At 39.6% G+C, this 9,085-nt stretch overlaps 1 pseudogene across 1 annotated transcript; it reads right to left on the reverse strand.

Moving 5' to 3' along the window:
* Nucleotides 1–1,265: 1,265 nt before the first annotated feature.
* Nucleotides 1,266–1,653, reverse strand: LOC308551143 (NHP2-like protein 1 pseudogene; annotated as a pseudogene). The gene has a single exon. The product of its transcript is annotated as an NHP2-like protein 1 pseudogene (transcript).
* Nucleotides 1,654–9,085: the final 7,432 nt, after the last annotated feature.

The following is a 9,085-nucleotide window of genomic DNA, read 5'->3' on the forward strand; positions in this document are numbered from 1 at the left end:
TTTACATTAGTGTTGTACATTCTATGAGTTTTGCCAAATATATAATGACATGTATCCACTATTATAAAGGCATACAGAATAGTTTCACTGCCCTAAAAATCCTCTGTGATCTGCCTATTCATCCCCCTCTTCCCTCTAATCCCTGGCAATCACTGATCTTTTTACTGTCTCTGAGACAGGCCAGAAAGCCAGGACAAGTGAAATAGGGAAACTGAGATAGTTAAACAAAATGGCAGAGCAATTTACAGCAGATACAGGCGATCACCTCCCTAGAAGTAGCATCTAGGCCTGTTGTATTTCAGCTCCGGACCCAGAAAAGCAGCAAAACTAGGTGGGCGACACCAGGACCAGCTGCAATGACTAACCCCTGCCCTGACACTGACCAATCTATGGAGACCATGACCCCGAAGGAGCACACCTAAACTGGTGAATATTCTGTTGAAACCCTCCCCTGAGACCTCCCCTAAGATTCCCGCCTACAAGAAAGATAAAGCCTCAAGACAAGGACCCAGCCTGTGCTCTCCCTCTAGGGAGCAGCCCCTGCCATTCCCTTTCTCCTCTTCTCCCACCTCTTCCCCCACAGGCATGCATCTCCTAAACCCTAAAGAACCCCATGAGGCTTGCAACCAGGGGAGCAATGGACAGCAGCCCCTTGTCCCATGCTAACCCCTGAACCTGACCCCAAGGCCCCCTTTTCTCTGACTTTCCAGAGAGCTAGGGCAGCCCAGCCTAGGCTCTCCTGTTGCTTCTTCTGTGCTAAGCCTTTTCTTGTTTTACTGTCCCCAGCTTTAATAAACCTTTCCTCATAGTCACCTGGACTCGTGTTGTGAAATTTTTCCTGCACGAAGTCAAGAACCCACAGACTACTGGCTGGGCCTAGGCAGATCCGCGCAGGGCCAGGTCCCATGTCCGGTAACATCTCCACAGTTTTGCCTTTTCAAGAATGTCATATAGTTGAACATTTGAGATCTTGTTCCCTTGCACATGTCAGTTTGGCTCAAATAAACTCTTATAAAAATTCTCAAAAAAAAAAAAAAGAAGAATGTCGTATACTGTAGTTGGAATCATAATATATAGCCTTTTCAGATTGACTTCTTTCACTTAGTAATATGCATTTGAGGTTTCTCCATGTCTTTTTTTTCTTTACTACTACAATATTTTATAACAACAGAAGGTAGCTGGAAATACTACATGCTAACACAGACAATATGATACACAACCCCAGGGGGAGGAGTCAGTGGGAGAGCATGGCAGAGACCACCGGTTTAGACTAAGAGCCTTTCAATGGACTGCTGAATGGACTGGATCTGCTGCTTCAGCTGTGAGCCTTCTTTGATGGTGATAGAACAGGCAATCACAGGCCTGGAGACCTCACAGGCCCACACCAGTGGCTGCTTGGAGCGCATGAACATGTAGGGCACATTCTTGTCTTCACACAGCAGCGGGAGGTGCAGAATACTCTCCAGTGGCTCTGCATGGGCAGCCATCACAATGAACTCAGAAATGCCTCTGTTCAGGGTTTTGGTGGCCTCATTGGCTCCTTTCCGAAGCTGCTTGTAGTTACATGACTGCTGAACGAGGTCCAGCAGTTTTTTGGTGAGGTGGGCATCTGCGAGAGGGTAGGCCTTTTGGATTTACATCATCCTCCGACATGGCTGCAGTTCCCCGGTCTCGCATCTCCGCAAGAAGCACTGCCGATGTATGTCAGAGAAGGAGCACTCCACTCTCGCTCATTTCTTTTTAGTGCTAATATTCAACTGTCTGAATGTGCCACAGTTTATTTATCTGTTCACTTACTGAAGGACATCTTGGTTGCTTCCAAGTTGGGGCAATTATGAGTAAAGTGCTATAAACATTCAAGTGCAGGGTTTTATGTGAACACAAAGTTCTCAACTCCTTTGGGTAAATACCAAGGAGTGTGATTGTTGGACCTATGGTCAATGATCTTTTAAAAAAAACAAGCTTCATTGCCTTGGCTGGTGTGGCTCAATTGGTTAGGCATCATCCCATGCACTAAGAGGTCACAGGTTCAATTCCTGGTCAGGGCACATGCCCAGGTTGTGGGCTCAATCCCTGGTGGGGGGTGTGTGTGTGTGCGGGAGGCAGCCTATGGATGTTTCTCTTTCTCTCCCCCCCTTCCTTTCTAAAATCAATAAAAGCATATTTTTTTAAAAAAGCTTTATCAAGATATAGTTTATATACCATAACTTCATTCATTTTGAGTGTACACTGAAATAATTCTTAGTAACTTTACAATGTTGTGCTACTATCATCACAATCTAATTTTAGAACATTTGCATCACCCAAAAAAAGATCCCTTAGCCCTGGCCAAGTGGCTCAGTTTGTTGGAGCATCCTCCATACACCAAAAAAAGGTCTTGGGTTCGATTCCCAGTCAGGGTTTTGGGTTCTATTCTGGTCAGGGCATGTTGGGAGGGGAGGTGAAGAGGAGCCGAAAGGGGACGGAGGAGGAGGGCAACCTATCTATGTGTCTCTCACACACACACCAAAAAAATCCCTCAAGCCCAGTTGTAGTCACTCCCTCTTCCCAACCCCCAGGCAACCACTAATCTACTTATTGTCTCTATAAAGTTCTCTTTCCTGACAGTTTCACATAAATGGGATAGCACAATATATCATCTTTTTGTATCTGGCTTCTTTCACTTAGCATAATGTTTTTGCGTTTCCTCCATATAGTAGCATGTATCAGTACTTCATCCTTTTTTATTGAAGAATTGTCTTTTTTCTTTTAATTTTTTTTCCTTTTTATTTTTAAAATATAGCTTTATTGATTTCAGAGAGAGGGAGAGAGAGAGACAGAAACAGCAATGATGAGAGAATCATTGATTGGCTGCCTCGTGCACGCCCCGAACTGGGGATCAATCCCACAACCTGGGCATGTGCCCTGACCGGGAATCAGACCGTGATCTCCTGGATCCTAGGTCAATGCTCAACAGCTGAGCCATGCCCAGCTGGGCTGTATTTTTTCTTTTTAAATCAAATTCTAAAAGAGGCATGACATTTAAAAAGCTGATTTAAGTTTATAGTTTGATGACTTTTGACAAAATGTATGCACCCCTGTAATTACTACCACAATCAAGACCTAAAGTTACTTGTACCCTTTTGCAGTCCATCCCTACCACCCCTAGTTCCAGAGGATCACTGTTCTGCTTTCTGTCACTAAAGATTAATTATGCCTTTCTAGAGTTTCATATAAATAGATTCATACAGCATGCACTCTTTTATGTCTACTTCTTTTGCTCAGCTTAACATTTCTGAGATTTATTCATGTTGTTGGGCATAAAAGTTCATTCCTCTTTATTGCTTAGTGGTATTCAATTGCAAATATATATAGCAATTTGCTTTCAATTTGGAGCCATAATGGATAAAGCTATGAATATTTGTATGTAAGACTTTTTGTGGATATATGTTTTCATTTCTCTTGAGGAATACCTAGGAGAGGAATTATTGGGTCTTTGGGTAGGTATATGTTTAACTATGTATATTTAACATTATAAGAAATTACTAAATAGTACACCAGCAGGGCTGAGTGGTTAAGCCAAGAGGTAATGGTTTGATTCCAGGTCATCAATGTTTCTATCTGTCTCTCCCTCTCCCTTCCTCTCTCTGAAATTAAAAAAAAAAAAAAATAGTACACCAAAGTTGTTGTACCATTTTATACTCTAATTTGTTAGAGTCCCAGTGGCTCCACATCTTCACCATCACTTAGTTTTGTCAGTTTTTTTAATTTTAGCAATTCTAGTGGGTATATACTGGGATTTTATGGTGGTTTTTATTTGCATGCTTAATGGTTTTGATACCAGACACAAGGGGTCCAAGGCCACCTGTCACCACTTGAGCCAAATTAAGCATAGACAGGGTTGAATCATATTTGAGCTTTTATTCCAATAATGCCGGCAAAATGGGAGAGCAGTTGGTCACCCTGGAAATTCTGCTCTGACTCCCCTTGTCAGTTGGTTGATTATATACCAGTGAGGGAGAAGATAACTACATGCAGCTGCAAGCTACAAGTATTAACAGAAAAAGGGGAGGGGAGGGTCTGCAGTCTGGACTTCAGGAGCTCCAAGTCAATAACCAGGTGGCTAACCTTCTATGATGTTACAAACAGCTCAGCCTGTTCCTGGGGCCAGAGAATGGTCAGTGTTCTTGAGGCAAATTCCCTAAGGGGGTCAGGGTCTGGGCACAGCAACCAAATCAAAGCATGTCCTGTCCTTGGTCTATTCTCAAAATGTATTTATTTTCTGAGTAATGGACCCACTTATCTTTTTATAGCCTTGTTTCATCCTCCAGTTTCCCAGGGTCTGTAAGAAAACTTCTTATCTATAGTTAGTAAGGTGAATGATTATTAAACAACTGTGGCTCTATTCTTTTTTTAATTTTTATTTATCTTTGTTGTTGAAAGTATTACAGATATCCCCCTTTTGTTTCCCCATTGATCCCCTCCCCCCGCAAGCCTTCACCACACTATTGTATGTGTCCATGGGTTATGCATATATGCATATAAGTTCTTTGATTAATCTCTCCTCACCTCCTGCCCCACCCCCACCTTCCCACTGAGATTCATTAGTCTGTTCCATGCTTCTATGTCCCTGGATCTATTTTGTTCTTCAGTCTATTTTGTTTATTAGATTCCACATATGAGTGAGATCATGTAAAAGTGAATCAGGAAGAAATGGCTCTATTCCTATTACATGCCCTTCCCCACTATCAGTTTGAGCAGCTTTTCATTTACTTAATGGTTATTCATATATCTTTCTTTGTGAAGTGCCTTTCAAATCTTTAGGCCATTTTGTGATTATGTTGTTTTCTTATTTTGTTGTAAAAGTTCTTTATAGGTTCTGGATACAAGTCCTTTGTTACACATGTATTGTGAATATTTTCTCCCACTCTGTGGCTTGCCTTTCATCTTCTTAAATGAAAGAGCAGAAGTTTTTAATTTTGATGATATCCAATAAGATCTTTCTTTTATGCTTAGTGCTTTTTTTTTGGTCATCTCTTATGTAAGAGATTATTGCCTATATTCTTGTGTATTTTATAGCTTTTGTTACTATTGTGAATGGAATTTCTTTTTATAACATTTTCTACTTGGTTACTGCTTATATTTAGGAAAGTTATTGATTTTGGTATTATATTTTATAAGTGGCCATCTTGCAATGTAGACATTTTTGTTGTTGTTTAATAACTTAAAAATTTATTTCTTGGATTTTCATATCAACTAGAAATAATGACAGTTTTGTCTTTACCTTGGCAATATTTATACCTCTTATTTTTTTAAAATAAAGATATAGTATATTTTTTAATATATCTTTATTGATTTCAGAGAGAGGAAAGGAGAGGGAGAGAGAGAGATAGAAACATCAATGATGAGAGAGTCATTGATCAAGCCCGAAACCTGGGCATGTGCCCTGACTGGGAATCGAACCCCGATCTCCTGGACCCTAGGTCGACGCTCAACTGCTGAGCCACGCCCGGCCGGGCTCAACCAAATTTTTAAAGAATTAAAACCAATCCTTCTCAGACTCTTCCAAAAAATTAAAGAGGAGGAAACACTTCCTAACTCATTATATGAAGCTAGCATCATCCTAATACCAAAGCCAGACAAAGACAGCACAAGAAAACTACAGGCCAAGATTCCTGATGAACACGGATGCAAAAATCCTCAGAAAAATACTAGCAAACTTATTTCAACAGCACATTAAAAGGATCATATACCACGAGCAAATGGGATTTATCTCTGGAATGCAAGGATGGTTCAACACATGCAAATCAGTCAATGTAACATGCCACATTAACATAAAGAATAAGAATCACATGATCATCTCAATAGACACAGAAAAATCATTTAATGGAATCCAAAACTCATAGTAAAAGCACTCAATAAGCTAGGAATAAAAGGACACTTCCTCAACATGATAAAGGCCATGTATGAAAAACCCACAACTAACATCATACACAATGATGAAAGACTGAAAGCTTTTCCTATAAGATCAGGAATATCCTTGCCATGTCTATTCAACATAATAGTGGAAGTTCTAACCAGCAATTAGGCAAAAAAAAGAAAGAAAAGGTAACCAGGTTGGAAAGGAAGAAGTAAAAGTATCTCTGTTCACAGATGACATGATCTTATATGTAGAAACCCTAAAGATTCCACAAAACTGCTTTGCTAATAAACAAATTCAGCAAAGTTGTAGAATACAAAATACACAAAAAATCAGTAACATTTCTATACATTAGCAACAAAAACCATAAAACATTGCTGAACTAAAGCTGAACTAAAGAAGACATTTAAAAAATGGAAAGATATCCTGTGTTCATGGATTGAAAGACTTGATATCGTTACAGTGAAAATAGTCTTCAAAGTGATCTACAGTACAGATTCAATGCAATTCCAATAAAAATCCCAGTGGAATATTTAAAAATTTGTCTTTATTGTTGAAAGTATTACAGATGTCCCTCTTCCCCCTCCCCACTGATCCCCTCCAACTGGCATCCACCCCTGCCCTCCCCCCAGCCTTCTATACACTATTGTCTGTGTCCATAGGTCATGTGTATACGCATATAAGTTTTTTGATTAATCTCTCCCTCCCCCACTCCCCACCACCACCTTCCCTCTGAAATTCATCAGACTGCTCCATGGCTCTATATCTCTATCTATTTTGTTCATCAGTCTGTTTTGTTCATTAGATTCCACATATGAGTGAGATCATGTGATAGTTGTCTTTCTCTGACTGGTTTATTTCGCTTAGCATAATACTCTCCAGGTCCATCCATGCTGTCCCAAAGGGTAAGAGATCCTTCTTTTTTACAGCTGCATACTATTCCGTGGTGTAAATGTACCACAGCTTTTTTTTTATCCACTCATCTACTGATGGATACTTGGGCTGTTTCCAGATCTTAGCTATTGTAAATTGTGCTGCTATGAACATAGGGGTGCAGAGATTCTTTCTAATTGTTGTTTTGGGTTTCTTAGGATATATTCCTAGAAGTGGGATCACTGGGTCAAGTGGCAGTCCCATTTTTAATTTTTTGAGGAAACTCCATACTGTTTTCCATAGCGTCTGCACTACTATGCATTCCCACCAGCAGTGTACTAGGGTTCCCTTTCCAATATAATGTTTTTTGAAGAAATAGAAAAATAGATCCTAAAATTCATATAGAATCTTAAGGGACGCTGAATAGCCACTGAACTGTACACTTTAAAATGGTAAATTTTATGTTATATATATTTTGCCATAGAAAATACAAAAAAGAAGTAACAAGCTAAAGGAGAAACTCAGAAAATATATTTCAACCCATATGATAAAGGCCTGGTTTTTGTAGTATAAAAAGCTTTTACAAAGCAATAAGAAAAAGATAAATAGAAATAGAAAACTAAGCAAAGGACACGAGCAGTATACACACACATGTGTGGGTGCCCCCACCCCACACACACACACACAAAGGAAATACTTGTGACTTCAGCATATTAGAAAGCTTAACCTTATTCATGATAAAAATATGATACCACTCTTTTCCTATAAAAATGACAATAACAGAAAGTCTGATAATGTATTGTTTTTGCAAGTGCGTGGAGGAACAGATTCATATTTCGTTGTTTGGTTGTAAATTAGTATAACTTTTGGAAGGCACCTTGTCAAAACATTTTAAAATTAAATATGCGCCCAGCTGGGCGTGGCTCAGCGGTTGAGTATCGACCTAGGATCCAGGTGATCGGGGTTCAATTCCCGGTGAGGGCACATGCCTGGGTTGAGGGCTGCAGCCGATCAATGACTCTCTCATCACTGATGTTTCTATCTCTCTCTCCCTCTCCTTTCCTCTCTCTGAAGTCAATAAAGATATATTTTTTAAAAAAAGTAAATATGCCCTTAACCTATGGACACAGACATTGGTATGGGGAAGGCCTGGGGGTGGGGTGGATGCAGGGTGGAGGGGATCAATGGGGGTAAAAAGGGGACATCTGTAATACTTTCAACAATAAAGATAAAATTTTTAAAAAGTAAATATGCCTTTTTTATTGCTAAGTAACAGAAAACCCAACTCCAATAGGCTTAAACAATAAAGAGGACTTATTGGTTTATACAACTGCAAATTCCAGGGGATGAGCAGGCTTTGCAATTGGTTTGATTCCATGGATCAACAATATAACCAAAGGTCTCATTTTCTTACATCTGTCAGTTCAGCCTTCCACAGTGTGAGCTTCAAGGTAAATTCGACTCCCTTTTTGGTAGCAAATGGGCTGCAGCATTTGAAGGCTTCGCATCAGCCATACTACATTGTCCAAAAGAAGAGACAAAGCTGTTATCTCTCTCAGAAGAGCAAAGAACAAAAACAAACAAAAAAACTTCTTCCCCTAAGTACCTCAAGAATCATTCTCTAATATTTCACGAATTTGAATTGGGTTAGTGGCCCATTCCTGAACAATCTCCTTGACAGGACAATGGTATGCATTGATTGGCTAAGGCTTGGGTTGCTCAAACCAGTCACTGAGGTATAGGGCAATGGACTTACCCTGATTGGGTTACATGGTGGTACCACCTGCCAAAAGCTGGGGATGAGATCAATTATACCACTTCAAACTTTATAACTGCCAAACAATGGGGAAGACACAGAATGGATGTTGGGCAGGAAACCACATCAGCCACAATATACTTTGATCCAGCAACCATACTTCTAGTAATTTATCCTACAAATATACTGGCACATGTACACAGATAAGTATGATCAAAGAGGCTGTTTGTTTATAACAGGAATATTGGAAACAACTGAAATGCCTTGATCTGGTTAAATAAATTATGCTGTAGCCATATGAAAGAGTAAATGTACTGATATGACACAATCTCAGAGATATATTAAATGAAAAAAACAAAGTGAATAGCCTGCTACCATTTGTGAAGTAAAAGGGAGAAGAGATGGATATATAGATATTGATATATTTTTAAATGAAAAAGGGAAACTCCTGTTTTCATCAATAACCAGACCAGATAGAGATACCCAAACACATGTGCACACACATATGCTGTACATTACATCCACATGACTCGTTTATTTTATAACTCACCCTTGTG

This window comes from Miniopterus schreibersii (assembly GCF_964146895.1).
Source record: "Miniopterus schreibersii genome assembly, chromosome: X".
Classification (NCBI taxonomy): Eukaryota; Metazoa; Chordata; class Mammalia; order Chiroptera; family Miniopteridae; genus Miniopterus; species Miniopterus schreibersii.